Source organism: Lissotriton helveticus, chromosome 7 (assembly GCF_964261635.1).
Source record: "Lissotriton helveticus chromosome 7, aLisHel1.1, whole genome shotgun sequence".
Taxonomy (NCBI): domain Eukaryota; kingdom Metazoa; phylum Chordata; class Amphibia; order Caudata; family Salamandridae; genus Lissotriton; species Lissotriton helveticus.
In genome coordinates this window covers 600,415,244-600,430,099 of record NC_136068.1, presented here as the reverse complement: position 1 = coordinate 600,430,099, position 14,856 = coordinate 600,415,244, and the positions used below count along the sequence as shown (strand labels likewise).

Genomic DNA, 14,856 nt, shown 5'->3' with positions numbered 1-14,856 from the left:
GATACAATGGGAAGATTGTCTTGCTACAGACAGATTGAAATAATATTTTGATCCAGAGTTGACAAAATTAAAAAATCTAGAATATGAAAGAGAATATCCTCAGCCAATCGACATTCTGCCCATCCGACAGTACGCCTGTGTAATACATACAGACGGACATGCTCAGCCCTCAGTTTGGGGTGAACAGGCTTATAACGCCACATGCGAGATTACAAAAGACGTGTGGCGCGGAGGTAAATTAAGACCTCTGTTTTCAAAAACACACTCAGTGGAAAACAATTCAGAACAACAAACTGACTTAATAGCGTTAAAAATGGCGCTAGATAATGCGGATCACGAATTCCAGACACTAATAGTGTGCGATTCGTATTACTGCGTCAAATCATACAATAACGACTTGCAGAAATGGGTTGAAAATGGGTACAAGGATGACACAGGTGCCACAATAAAGCAAAAATCGCTTTGGGAACAAATAGTTCTTTTAAAGAAAGAACTACCAAAGACTCACGTGATACACTCACTGAGTCATCAGCGTGATGGTGTTCACGTTGCAGGGAATTCATTGGCTGAGACAGCTACAGCGGAACCAACTAAATCGGCTTCCGTAGCTACAAAAAAGTGTTCAGTAAAATACATTGACGGGGAAACAATGCTGGCGGTAAAAACGTCATCAAAAGGCGACTGCTCAGCGCTACCCCTCATGTATCCACTCAATTATACATACATAATCGATGCAAACTCCGTTCCTTTTGCTCGAATCCCTGGAGTGGGGGATAGAGTTATTCCAAACATGGACAGGAGAGGCTTGTTAATAGCAGACGCACATATGGGTGAGGGTCTTAGACACCTTACACTTAAGGATTCTCTAGAAGAATTACAATCAACATACTGGTGGCCAGGAATGAGCCTGCAACATCACATATTTGCAAAAAACTGCCAAAACTGCAACAGAGATCGCAGTGGTGACCGAGACGGTGTACTGCCATGGCGTTTCACCCAATAAGGATTAGGCTATCGACATGAAATACACAGTATGAATAAAGCGTCATATTAACATGTAGAGACTATTTTCACTTAAAAAAGTAGACCCCAGCTCTCGGCTGACGTCTGAACTGTTATAAAAATATTTGCGAGTCTATAATGGCATATACGCATGGGGCATGCTACATTCTGACCACTACACTGCTTTTAGCTCTCGAGCTTATGGGGGGTGTATGGCCAGAATGGGCATAGCATTGCGGTACTCTTGTCACCTCCTTCCTGAGGGAAACGGGATGGTGTAAAGAAAAAACCAGGGCATAGAGCAATCTATAACAGCAAAGGTATTAGGTTCAGGAGCTGGGTGGGTCAAACATTTAATAAGTGTCCAACGTAGTCTTAATAATCTGCCAAGAAATTCTCTGAGAGGTCTCAGTCCGTACGAACTATTGTTTGGGACTAGAATGTTAATCCAGGACCTTGATAGTCAAACTTCAGTGGTTAAAGAAAAATGCTTTGATGTCAAAGATCGTTTGGCTATTTTACAGGACTTAAACTAAACAAGAAAAGACCTGAGCAACATAAAATTGAAACAACAGCCACTGAAGAGAAACCACCTGTCCCAGCAAGGCCTGTCTGGATTCCAAAAATCGGGGATCTGGTCAGAGAGAAGATCGCGGTGAAGAAGGAATTTGGGCCTTCTTACAGAAAAGCAGATCCTGTCTTGTCTGTCAACGGGACAAGATCAGTAGTACTACCGCCCCTTGCTGGTAAAAAGGAGAACCGAGTTGTATCCATCGACCTGGTTAAACCACAATCATGTGGCCGATAACAAGTAGTAGGCCAAGTGGACTCCCAAGAAGTAGTAGAACACCAAAGTTTGCTACAAACACAGAGGTTCAAACTGAAAGACTAATCACAATTGATAAACCTACAGTAAAACAACAAGGACTATGCAACAAAGCCATGGAACTTAAACCTCTTGAAACCCAAATTAAAATCTTAAATCAAGAAACACCAGTCTACAATGATGTAACCACAGACTATGCTAATGAAATAAAGAAAATTCCAAAAACAAAAAGGAATCAAGAAGCAATTGAAACAATTGACAGAACAGCATCAGGCTACTTCATCAACTTCGATGATTTTTCTGAGGATCCAAGTGAACCTGAGGTACAGCCGACAACAAAAACTTTTAAAGACAAAGCAAAGGAACGCTTTCATCAACTACAAGAAACCTATCTGATTTCTCCATGGATTGAACTTTGGGTGGCACTAGGAGTATTCATCCTAATACTTTGGCTCATCATGGTACTATGCTGGGGACACTTCATTGAGGGAAAACCTGTTACAATGGACGCAGCAAGTCAGAACATCAACTTGGTCCTGAAACCACACAAGTCTTCACACATCGAGAAAAGAGAACTTTCTTCAGTAAACTTCACAGCCAATCCTATACCCGGTGGGGTAGCATGGGACAAAACTGATTACGAAATCTATGGTCCGGTTGAGCTTCTGAAGTATCCTCATCAATTTAAGATTTCATTAAGTGACTTTGTAAAACCAAGCACATTCGCTGATGATTGGGACTTTGGAAGTATTAATGATATGATGTCTGATCTAGTAATGTCAGCTAAATTTACAGAACATGATTATTTGCAAAGTTCATCTAATTACGATCAAATGTTTTGTTATAACCATTATGGTAACCATTATCTGCATAAATCTACTCAACCTAGAAATGTTTTAAAATTTAACCAATGGGAACATTGTGCAACTCCACCAAAAGGCAGTTCAAAGACATATTTTGATAAATATTCATACTTTTCAGGGTTCAACACAAGTAATGCAGAATCATTTTATTTCAAATTGTTAAATAAGACAGGAGTGAAAACCATGCTTTCAAACACAAAATTGATATATTCAGACTCATTTTTTGAAAAAATGAATACATTCGGTTTTGATTTCTGGAACAATAACATTGAAACAAAAACGATCTGGGGCACAAAAGATTGGCAAGTGCAAGGTATAGAATCATTATTTAGAGCCTGCATGATCCCAGAACAAATTATATTTTTGAATGATACAATTCAACAAACATCCTGTCTTGGCCTAGCCAAAATTAAAGACTTGAATAACCCGTCTATTCCAAAACCAACACCTACCAGTAATAGCACTACGGATGTTGAGATAGACATATCCCATATTTTAAACCAAAACAGAACACATGCTGATTGGAAAAAATGGTTGATCTTGCCCACAGACACAAATAACTGTCAAGACAGATTCCTGAACAAAATACAGGGGTTCACATTGACCAGGCCAGACCCAAGATACTCCCAGAGACAACATCCAGGGATTGTAACTACTTATAGTGTGGGAAAACTCTGCCTTCAATGGCTACATACATCCACACTGTCAGAAATTAAGCAACACTTAACTTTACTTAAAGAAGGTGCTGACTTGCGTGATTTCATCATGGGACCACGCAAACCGTCAAAAACGTTTCATAGCGGCCTCTATATATGCAGCTTACAACGAAGCTTGGAAAGTAACTCAAATTGAGACAGCAGAAAAAATACGGGAAATTGACCGTGTTAATTTGGAAAAATCACTTTCTGTTGTGGACAATGGGTTAATGACTCTGTCTTCCAGAATATATTCACTGGACAGTATTGTATCTTCTGCAATCGCTATAATAGAACAAGACTTACTGATGTTGCAACACGGTCAGTCTCAATTGCATTCTATTGTACAGCTTGGCTGGACGTTACAAAATCTGCGTTCAGGCTATGTGCCTTGGCGTCTAATCAACACAACGTCACTATTTAATATCTTTAACCTTACTGATAAACAAATCAGTTCGGCACAAAAGGGTGCTGACTATACAATTCTGAGCATTGAAAAACTTGAGAGATTACCATTGACAATGTCAGAACGACCTGTCATTGAATGGATAATACATGGGATAATAAATATTCCGATAACAACTTTCCAGTTTCAATACTGCCAAACATATATACAGGCAGGCCAGTATGAAAGGTTGGGTAAAGGATACATTAAGTCCACATGGAACTTGCCCTATACACACACATGTGTCAGTAATAACGGACAGAGTGTATTTCTTAGTGGTAATAATTGTGAAAAATCACTAAGTGGCATACTTCTGTGTCAGGGTATTAGTTTGCATGGGGCCTGTGAAGGGACTTCAAATAACCTTTCATGTCACCAGTTAGGCACACCTGCAACACAAATAGAACCATTCTTTAGAAGACTTTCGAACGGGAGTTACATTCTAATTGTAGATCACAGATGTTGTGGCTTGCTGCCAGGAAAACCTTATCTCATAAGCGTGACTTCCAGGGTCATGTGCTGTGCAAGAGTATTGTTCCCGAATGATGCTCCAGACAGGGAGGGAAGGTTATGGCCCAGTTTAAAAATCTCTTCTATTCGAATTGATACTTTAAGCAGAATGAAGACTGTGCTCCTACAGACGCCAACGCAGTTGACGTCATCAAAAGAAACGTATGATCTCCAAGTTGCAAGGACAACGGCAGAGATTCATTCAATGTTATCAACAAATTGCCCCCTACACTTCGCAGAAATGTTGAACGAAATCTTAAATATTTCTGATACAAGTGGTATCGCCAGTGTATTTAAGACAGTTTTTTTCAGGCGCTTTAACACCATTCAAAGCGATCCTGGGTATTTTTCCAAATTTCGTCCATTCCATCTTTGGCGGACTTCCACTCCTGTTGGGACTCGTAGCAGGAATTTTATTCTTGCTACTCTTGCTTAGTTATGGCAAGCCATGTCACAGACAAGACTCCAGCTACAATGGAAGAAACAATCCTAGCTATCCGCTACCGGGACCGCATAACTAAAGTCCTTGGCTTAGCCCGGCTACGAGATCTGAATATGACCTGGTTTCTTTCATTCAGACCCAACTGGTAGAATTGTGCTATGCCTGTATTAAGGTGCATGCTATGCGGCGAAGAATGCGTGTTAGACACCTGTCTTACACTACAATCAGACGTACCATTGGATGCAGATACTTTGTTGGGTCCGGTAAAGGCTCATGCATTGTGCTGTCCCCAGCGGCTACCTATCCTGATGACGGCATTCGTGGAGAAGAGGTGTGGCGCCGCGGCCAGGGCGACTGACGCTGGAATCTGGGGATCTCGGTTCGATCCCCGGCTCCGGCGGCAGATTAGCCCAGCACCATGTGACTCTGGGCAACAGCTCGCTTAATCTTCCCGACGGCCCCCAGCGCCTAGAGACCCTAACGGGTGATTGTGCGCTTTACAAATGTGGATTATTATTATTATTATTTATTACCACTGCGATTGAAGGGTAGTGAAGTACATGATGAAAGCAGCATCGACCAGGTACGACCTTCTGTAAGCAGTTCTGATCAAACCATCAGTGAAAGCAATCATGCGCGTGACTGCATGGTAGCGACATTTTCTAACCTAGTCGAACTCTCACCAGAAGCTGTAGACTGCTTTTTCGAGAATCTATCTGAAATGATGTTTTCACCGGAACAGAGAGAATGATTTTAAACAAACTTGCACACGGCGTTCCCTGAACTCTGAATTTGGCCTTCAGTCTTTTGAAAACAAAGTGACTGTGAACTATTTTTTCTCTTCTTCCCTGAATAGCGAAAACTTTTTTCCAATTCCAAAAATATTTACCTTTTTGGCACTTATCTTCTGCTTAAAGTAAAATTATTCTTAGAGAACAGAACTTCTATTCTTAGGAATACTAGAGTAATTACATTACCTCAACCTCTAGCTTATATGCAATTCGTTGTGTTTATATGTGATGAGATGGTCTCGCAATTTTTTTCTGTATCAAGAGCCATTTCATATGTAATTTCGCAAATCATTCATGCCGATATAAAATGTGCATCTCCTTTTGAATGATTATACTGCTTGAATGCATACAGTACCTATACTCATTTCGTGCATTTTGCATACGCCATTTAAAAAAAAATAATAATAATGTTTTTGGGGTGGTCCGGTATACAAATGCACTGTTAGTTATGTTTACTATTGCTTAGGTTAGTAAATATGTACATAATTTTGTGGAGTGGGTGTAGTGTGTTTATCTAGGTACCTATATTGATACTCCTATTTCTGACCCTTGTCCGGTTATTAATTCACTAATGTCCATACAACGGCACAGAAACCCGTCTTCAGATTAGGTCATAGCGCATGCTGTCACATTAAGCAAGCACTGTCCCTTCAGCCCCCTAGAGAAGCACACCGAGTTCTCAAAACAAATCAAACCTCCAACAGACCTGGGAAATCCCCCCGACCATTGTTTTGATTTCGCTCGAGACTCCTGCAAAGAATGTAAGAACGACCAGTCCTTATGACATTCTTGCTGACGTCTTATGTCCATCCTTACGTCAAACACGGCACCTTTCAGGTATAAATATACCGACGTTGCCCTAAGCTAAGACACGGTGGTGACGAGCTTGGAGCAGCGCTACTTGCCGGAGAGCCCAGCTGATGCAGAAAAGCCCACGGACGCTGCCCCTCCCTTTTTGACGCGCTGAGAGAGACGCTGCCTTTTCTCCTGCCGAGAAATCCAGCCTCCGGCGTTTCCAGCCGCCCTCGCGGGTAACTGGGATATCGAGTCCTGAGACAGAGATACCAACCCTCCAGCCTTCTAAATCCCAGGTACTGAACTGACTAACCCCTTACAGAGAATTCTTGAGTCAGATTCTTGGCAAAGCAAACTTAACTTAAACTGCTACTTACTTACTCCCTCCCAAGTATTAGGCTTAGGTCAGGTACACCGGGGTAGGCGTAGTTAGAAGCACCAGTTGAGTACGATTAGTCAATGTATATATGTATGTATATCTTTTATCCATTTTAAGTATCATATGGCTAAGAAACCATATAAATGCTTTTACAGTATTATTTTATAATTCTGTTTTTACTGTATGCACGTTACTTAACTATAAGTATTGCAATAATAGCGATTCATTTCTCTTGTATGAGAAAAGAGACTGATCAATAAATAACATCTTTTATTGAACCACCCCCATCTCTTATTTCTCTACAAACTGGTGAAACTAAGAATGCACGTACTGACTGAGTAAAATAAGTTGTCTTTTGTTTTCACACGACTCTAGAGATATACTCTTGATTAGGGGAGAGCAAAGTTGTCATGTTCTATGGTTGTCAGAAACTAAATCCCTTCTTGTCTATTCGAGAAAGTTTCTAGTGAACTCTGAGCTAGCTGGCACACATAACTTTAAGTCTAATATCGTCAGTAGAAGACCTAGTTAACCACAGTCTTACGTCTATACTATTGAAGATATTATTCCAATGCACAGAGCCTATTGGGAAAATAGGAACTACACTACATCGTAATCCTTCTCCAAGGCGGCCAGGTGTTCACGGGCATCAGAGAACTCTCCTTTCCCCATACCCTCTCCTACATACCAATGGACAAAGGCACGCGTGGCATACATCAAGTCGAACTTGTGATCCAGGCGTGCCCAGGCCTCAGCAATGGCTGTGGTGTTGCTCAGCATACACACGGCGCGCTGCACCTTGGCCAGGTGACCACCAGGGACCACTGTGGGAGGCTGGTAGTTCATACCAACCTTGAAAACAGTTGGGCACCAGTCCACAAACTGGATGCTACACTTGGTCTTAATGGTGGCAATGGCAGCATTTACATCTTTCGGCACAACATCTCCACGGTACAACAGGCAGCAATCACATTTTACAATCTGGTTGGCCGGCTCAAAGCAAGCATTAGTGATCTCTGCCACAGTGAGCTGCTCATGGTAAGCTTTTGCTGCAAAGATTACTGGGGCATAGGTGGCGAGAGGGAAGTGGATACGAGGGTAGGGCACCAAGTTGGTCTGGAACTCTGTGAGATCGACATTCAGAGCACCATCAAACCGCAGCGAGGCAGTGATAGAAGATACAATCTGGCTAATAAGGCGGTTCAAGTTGGTGTAAGTTGGGGGCTCAATGTCCAGGTTCCTGCGGCAGATGTCGTAGATCGCCTCATTGTCCACCATGAAAGCACAGTCAGAGTGCTGCAGAGTGGTGTAAGTGGTGAGGATAGAGTTGTAAGGCTCAACGACAGCTGTGGAGACCGGAGGAGCTGGGTAGATGGAGAACTCCAGTTTTGACTTATTGCCATAGTTGACAGACAGACGCTCCATCAGCAAGGACGTGAAACCAGAGCCAGTACCACCACCGAAACTGTGGTAGACGAGGAAGCCCTGGAGGCCAGTGCACTGGTCAGCCAGCTTACGGACATGGTCAAGCACCAGGTCGATGATATCCTTTTCAATGGTGTAGTGGCCACAAGCGTAGTTGTTGGCTGCATCTTCTTTGCCGGTGATGAGTTGCTCGGGGTGTAACAGATGGCGGTAGGTTCCAGTGCGTACTTCATCAATGACCGTTGGTTCCAAGTCTACGAACACGGCCCTCTGTACATGTTTGCCAGCCCCGGTCTCGCTGAAGAAGGTGTTAAAGGAGTTGTCGCCTCCCCCGATGGTCTTGTCGCTGGGCATCTGTCCATTGGGCTGGATGCCATGTTCCAGACAGTAGAGCTCCCAGCAGGCATTGCCAATATTGACACGGGCCTGGCAAACGTGGATGGAGATGCACTCACGCATGATGTGGCTGTAAGTTTTTAGATCTCGGTGTGAGGAGGGAGTGCGGCGGCTCCTGTGGGACGAGATGCGCGTGTTCCGGGCGGGGCTCTGACCGACCGACCGTTAGGAGTCTCAGTGAGAAGAATGCACAGCTCAGTGTTTCATAACAGAAGAAAGATGGCGTGATTTCTAGAAACTTCTTCTCCAGTTTAGTAAAAGGTATTAAAGGCTGGAAATCTTTGCACCCAGACGGGAGCTTGTTGTGGAGCACACGTGTTGCCACAGGGAAATTTGAGGGTCCAAATCGAGACTTGTGCCTGGCTGTCAAGAGCTCCTCCAGCCAAGTTGGCAAGAATGTTGAGAGAGCAATCGGTGTTGTCTGCTTTTTACTAACTTCATGTATATAAACTAGAAGTTTCTCGGCTCCATGTATATATATGCCATTTGTTATTTTGTTTTTGTGCCTAAGTTACTTGATATTTTGGAATCTGCATTACCTTTGCATTCCTTCCTAAATATACGCGTTTCATTTTAAATACACCTGAATCGGTTTCTTGCCTCGCCGTGAGAGAGTGCAGAGTGCGGTTTTATTGCCTCGTCTTTAGGGAGGGCTGAGTTACGTGTTATTTAAAGGTGCAGCAGTACATTTTCCTCCTCTCAGGAGTGCTGAGTTTAGTTGTGTCCTATTGTTTCAAATTAGAAGCAATACAGTCCCTTTGTATGCAAATCTTGGATTGGAGATGTTAAGGGAACCTGTCCATAAGGTCGACCAATGTTTTCTGATAGTTTTGTTAATCTGATTAGAGGTCGTCGTGAAGGTGGTCACGCAGGTGATCATGTAATTTGATGCCATTTCTCGTGTCTCCAGGAGAGCCTCCCATTGGTTAATCCTCACTCTCTTGCATGCTTAGGTGACTGTCTTACGGGGGTAGTTGTGCGAGACTAAGTTGGTGCAGAGGTCTTTTGCCACTGTATCATATTCTTCAGGGTGTCATTGTCCAAATGGGAGGTTGTTGCGTAGTCCCCTGGGATGGTGGCCTCCATAGAGGAGAAGACTGTTCAGGTCAGTTGGTTTCTTAAAATTAGTCATGGACAGTCTCCCCACAACGTGGGAGGTCAAGAGGTGCAGGAACAGTACTGCTTGGTCTGACACAGTGCCCGTGAATTTTAAATATGGGTTAAGTGTGTTGACCCAGGAGCAGAAGTTGTGAATTGTTTCAATATCCCTGTGCCAAAAGACCAACAAGTAATCAATGCATCTGCATCATATCAAGATATTGATGTTGTATGGGTTGTCGACCTCGAAGAAGTTTTGTCTCTCGAACTCCACCATGTAGAGGCAGGCTAGACTCAGCACAAATAAGCTCCCCATGGATGTTCCCTGTATTTGATGGTAGGGTTGAACTTTGTATTTGAAAAAAAATATTTTCGAGGGCTATGGAAGCACAGTCGACAATGATGCTGATTGGTGTCTGTTAGACTTGGCATCTTTTGGTGTGTTTTCCCTGAGTTTTTGCTTTCTTACCTCCCGGTTTTGACTCTGTTTTTGCTGGCGTAGAGTTTCTGAACACTTTTCTCACTGCTGATCAGTGGTAAAGTGCATGTGCTCCTGTGGTAAATTGTGTTATGGATTGGTGTTTCCATGATTGGCTATTTGATTTACTTTTTAGTCCCTAGTAAAGTGCACTGAGTGTGCCAGGGCCTGTGAATCAAATGCTACTAGTGGGCCTCCAGCACTGACTGTGCCACCCACGTGAGTAGCCCTGAAAAGGTAACTCAGACCCGCCATTGCGGGGGTCTGCATGCAGTTTGTAACGGCCATGTCGACTTGGCCAGCGCGCACACTTGCCAGTCCCTCACCTTCCCTTTTCTTACATGTCAGCCACCCCTAGGGTAGGCCCAAGGTTCCCCTGTGGGCCGGGTGCAGTGTATGTGAAAGGTAGGACATGCCTTGGTGTGTGTGGCATGTTCTGATAGCGAATAACGGCCAATTTCGTTTTTCGCTATTGCAAGGCTACCTGTTCCCCATAGGACAGAATGGGGAGTTTGTTTATAACATCTTATAAACTTAACTGGCCCAGGGAATTAGGTAGGAAATTAATGTTAGTATGCCTGAACTCAGAATCTGAATATGCATCTTTTAGTGAAGCTGATTTTTACATTCTGTGTTTGAAAATACCACTTTTAGAAAGTAGGTATTTTCTTGCTCAGTCACCCATGTGCCTCTCTTGGAATGTGGATTGCCTGTCTGGGTTTTGGATGACAGAAGGCTGGGGAGCAGGAATGGCTTCAGATAGTCTAGGTGGGTCAGGAAAGGGCTGTATAGACCTGGGCTGCAATTGGGGAAGGGGAGGAGATTTCCTTGCACCTCAAAGGGCCTGGTCAGCCTCTGACCATGCCCTCTCCACCTCCTACCAGGAAGTCACGCCAGAGAAGGAAGAACCGGTTCTGGCAGGGTACAGAAACTCTCTGCTTAAGAGATCAAAGATTTTGGGACATAAATATTGGGGCCCAGATCCCTTAATTTTAGAACTCTTTTGGACCAAGAAGACTGCCAAGAAGAAGAGCTGGAGAAGCAGTGAGGAGGAACTACCACTTTGCTGTGTGCTTTGCTGTGTTGGACTGCAGTGGCTGCTTCTGTCTTGGGCAGTGAAAGGACTGGACTGAACTGTCTGTAATCTACTTTGTGAGTTTCTCCTAGGGCTTGAGGTAGAGCTTGCCCCCAGTTCAAGAAGTCTCAGGAACACCAAAGACTTCAAGCTCATCTGCTCTCAGCACTGGGCCCGGTGTGTTTTGTGCTGCAACAGAAGAAAAGCAACCCGACGTCGTCTACTACGCCGCCGCCGACTCCGTGTCCTGAAGGCACTGCAGTGGGCACCGCCACAATGCTGCCCTGCGACCCTGGTTTCACCGGTGACGCCTGCTGACGCCGCCACCAAGCCGCTGCTCGCACTGTGACATGTGTGCACCGCACTCCGCACCTCCTCGCTTCACGATGACACCTTGGTATCCCCGACGATGCTGCATGCCGCTGCTTGTACCATGGTTCGAGGGCACCGCTCGTAAAGTTACACAACGCACCCCTCTCATCCCGCACCGCAGCCTTGGCCTATTGACGCCGGCGCCATCAACTCCAGTTCGTAAACCGACGATAGAGCTTCAACCACGACGACGATGCTGCTAGCACCGTGACTGGCCAGCACCGCGACGAGCACAGACTTCACCTTGCACCGTGATCCTGACCTCACCGACGACACTATCTGACACCGCTACTGAGCCGCTGCTCGCACTGCAACCTGAGGGCACCGCACGCCACACCACTGCCCTTTGCACCGCAGCACCCGACGCCTGCCGACGCCAGCGCCCCTGACTCCAACAGAGAGGAGATCGATCTGCAACGTGTTTGACTTTGAGGACCCCGACAACTCCTGCACCGACCTCTGGAACAGACGCCTGCGGATGCGGTGCTTTCCAAAGCTCACTGAGAGGTTGCCGACGCCCTGCATTTCTAAAAGGTACTGTTTGCGGGTCTTCCTGACACCGTAGCTGGCCCGCGACACCACGGTCAGCCAGAACTGTTTGAATCTGTTTGCTCACGACGCCGTGATAGCCCCGGACAGAGCTATTGACATTAAGGAACTGTTTTTCAAGCATATTTTGATAACCAAAGATTTTTAAGTACTGTATTGTGGATTTTGTTTTACCGTTTTTGGTCTGGTCTTAAGTATATAAAAATATTGCATATTTTTCTAAACTGGTGTGGTATCCTTTTGTAGTGCTTACACTGTATTACTGTTGGTTATGTGCAAATGCTTTACACACTACCCTCTAAGATAAGCACGACTGCTCGTGCCAAGGTGGTGAGCAGGTTAGGAGTGTAACTTCCTTATCCTGACTAGAGTGGTGGTTTCTGCCTGGCTTTGGCACGTGGCCTAGCCTACCAAAAATCCCATTTCTAACAATGTCGCTGAGACCCAGTGGAGGCTGATCACCATCACCTCGATGGTGGCATCCTGTGGTATGTTGGTATAGAGTGCTTCAACATCAAAGGTTACCAGTAAATCAATCTCCTGCTGTGATGGGAGGTCCATTATTAGATTAAGTACATGAGTGGTATCCTTCAGGTATGACAGTATCTTCGCAACCAAGGGTTGTAAGAAATTATCACAAAATGTATTTAATGGTTTTAGGAGAGTCGGTACCCGAACTATCGGTCTTCCCGGAGGTGGTGAGATCCCCTTGTGTATTTTTGGCAGGATATAAAAAATAAGGTGTCCTGGGTGAGAGATTGCCTTGTGTATCTTTGGCAAGATATAAAAAAATAAGGGGTCCTCAGTGAGAGATTAATCATAAAGTGTCTTTTCTCTGCTCTGACCAGATGTTTAATTCTGGTTGACAACCTTGTTGTTGAATTGCAGTCGATTGGATAATAGTATTGGTTATTGAATAGTTGACTTAGACATTCATCGTCGTAGTCAGTGGTGGCTAGGAGAACAATTGCTCCCCCTTTGTCTCTTCACTACACATAATATCCCATCCCCACAAACTTGCTCTCTTAATCATGGCTGAAAGAGAAGATCTCCACAAACGAGCCCTCTCGCAGGCCCATGTGGCATTGCAGGAGCATCCCTACAAGAAGCTAAGCCTAATGATGAAGCATGACACCCATTTGGGGGTGTGATGTGAGCGAGTGCTGGACCTTAAACTGCTCCCAGTACCTCCTCATTTGATTAACTGTAGGGATGAGGTAGTCATCCTATTCTGTTTGGGCATCACTGAGTTCTCCTTCCAATCATTCCATATCACAGGTATCTGGTTCCTTTAGTAGGGCTGTCTGTGGTGTATGACTTACCAGCAATCATGAACTGCAAGTACGAAACCAGAGAGACAGGTAGACAAAACATCTTTTCCTGATATGGCTGCGGTTACTGGACATGGGATGACTAATAATGCTGTTCATATTCCTCATCATAGCCCTCTTCCTGGCATTTAACATGCAACTCGGAGGGACTGCGCGAGACCATCATTGGATTCTTCATCCTCCAAGAGATGAGTAGGTATGAGGGGTGTCACCTTGCTTGGAGAGGTGTGTTCTGGGGTAAACAACCTTGTTTTTCGCTGTTTTGCCATGTTATTTGTTGTCGACAGTATCCTCAATGAGGTAGTTGACGGTGTTGTGAATGTGTTACCTGCACTTGGTATTGTAGTCGTTAGCACTATCACAGTCATCGGTGAGGTTATCAACGTCGACGGAGGAGCCCTCAACTGAGCCTTCACCGATAAGATTAGAGAAATCTTGAGTGTTGACAGTCTAATAAGAGACGTCTTTGAGAAGGAGGAAGTGATGGACAGAGTAGTAATTGTAGCTGTCGATGATGCCGCCGTATACATCTTTGTTGTCAATGGGGCCGATGAATCATCTGCAAGCAGGCTATCGTTGACGAGAACATCAGCCAGCGGAGCTGAAAAAGGTTTTTTTGAAGGAGTGACTGACCTTGAGAGGTCTCCTCAGAGGATGTCCTTATCTGAGGTCGTTTTTTGTCTTTTTTCAAAGATGATTTAGATTTGTGAGGAGATTTTGAAGGACTGTGGCCTTTGTAAGACCCATGAGTGGTCTTATTTGAGGCTTTTCTTGTCTGCTCAAGGTAGGTCAGAGAAATGGACAATCTCTCCCTATTATAAGATCTTCTAGAGGAAGAAGAGAAGTCCTCACTATCTGAGTCTGACACTGGCTCTTTTCTGATTTGGAGCCCTTTGAAACCAGAATAGCAGCCTTCCTTCTCTATCCTTTAAAAGTTTTGGATGAAAAGGTACGACATACCTTAGAGTCCTTGTCAGAATGACCCGGGTAGAGGCAGTAAATACTATCTTGGTGTGGGTCTTCAGAATGAAGTATTTTTTTTCCACAGGTATTGCAGGACTTGAAGAGGCTGGTCATGGTGTTAAAATGAAGAAGTAAAATCTGTATGTGAAAACTCTGTGGGTAACAAGTACATCTCCCACAGCACCAACATTTGGGAAAAATCCAGAAAAAGTATCCAAATAGGAACATAACTAAGCAGAGCTCAGTGGAGACTCACTAGCACGATAAGCGGTAGAAAATCTGAGGGAATAGAAATCGCTCAGGTGTGCTCTAGAGGCTAGGGCAGCCTGACTGCTAAAGTATAAGTTCGGTCTCTTTTTTAAATAGACTATGATAGGTTGCAAACAAAGTGCCTAGAGCCAACATGCACCCTCTATAACAT

The 14,856-nt window shown here is 44.4% G+C and overlaps 1 protein-coding gene and 1 pseudogene across 6 annotated transcripts in view; both read right to left on the bottom strand.

Annotated features, from left to right (window-relative positions):
* Nucleotides 1–14,856, bottom strand: part of UIMC1 (ubiquitin interaction motif containing 1) — a 310,878-nt gene that overhangs the window by 207,550 nt on the left and 88,472 nt on the right. The gene's annotated exons all lie outside the window — the stretch shown is intronic.
* Nucleotides 7,349–8,654, bottom strand: LOC144767089 (tubulin alpha-1C chain pseudogene; annotated as a pseudogene).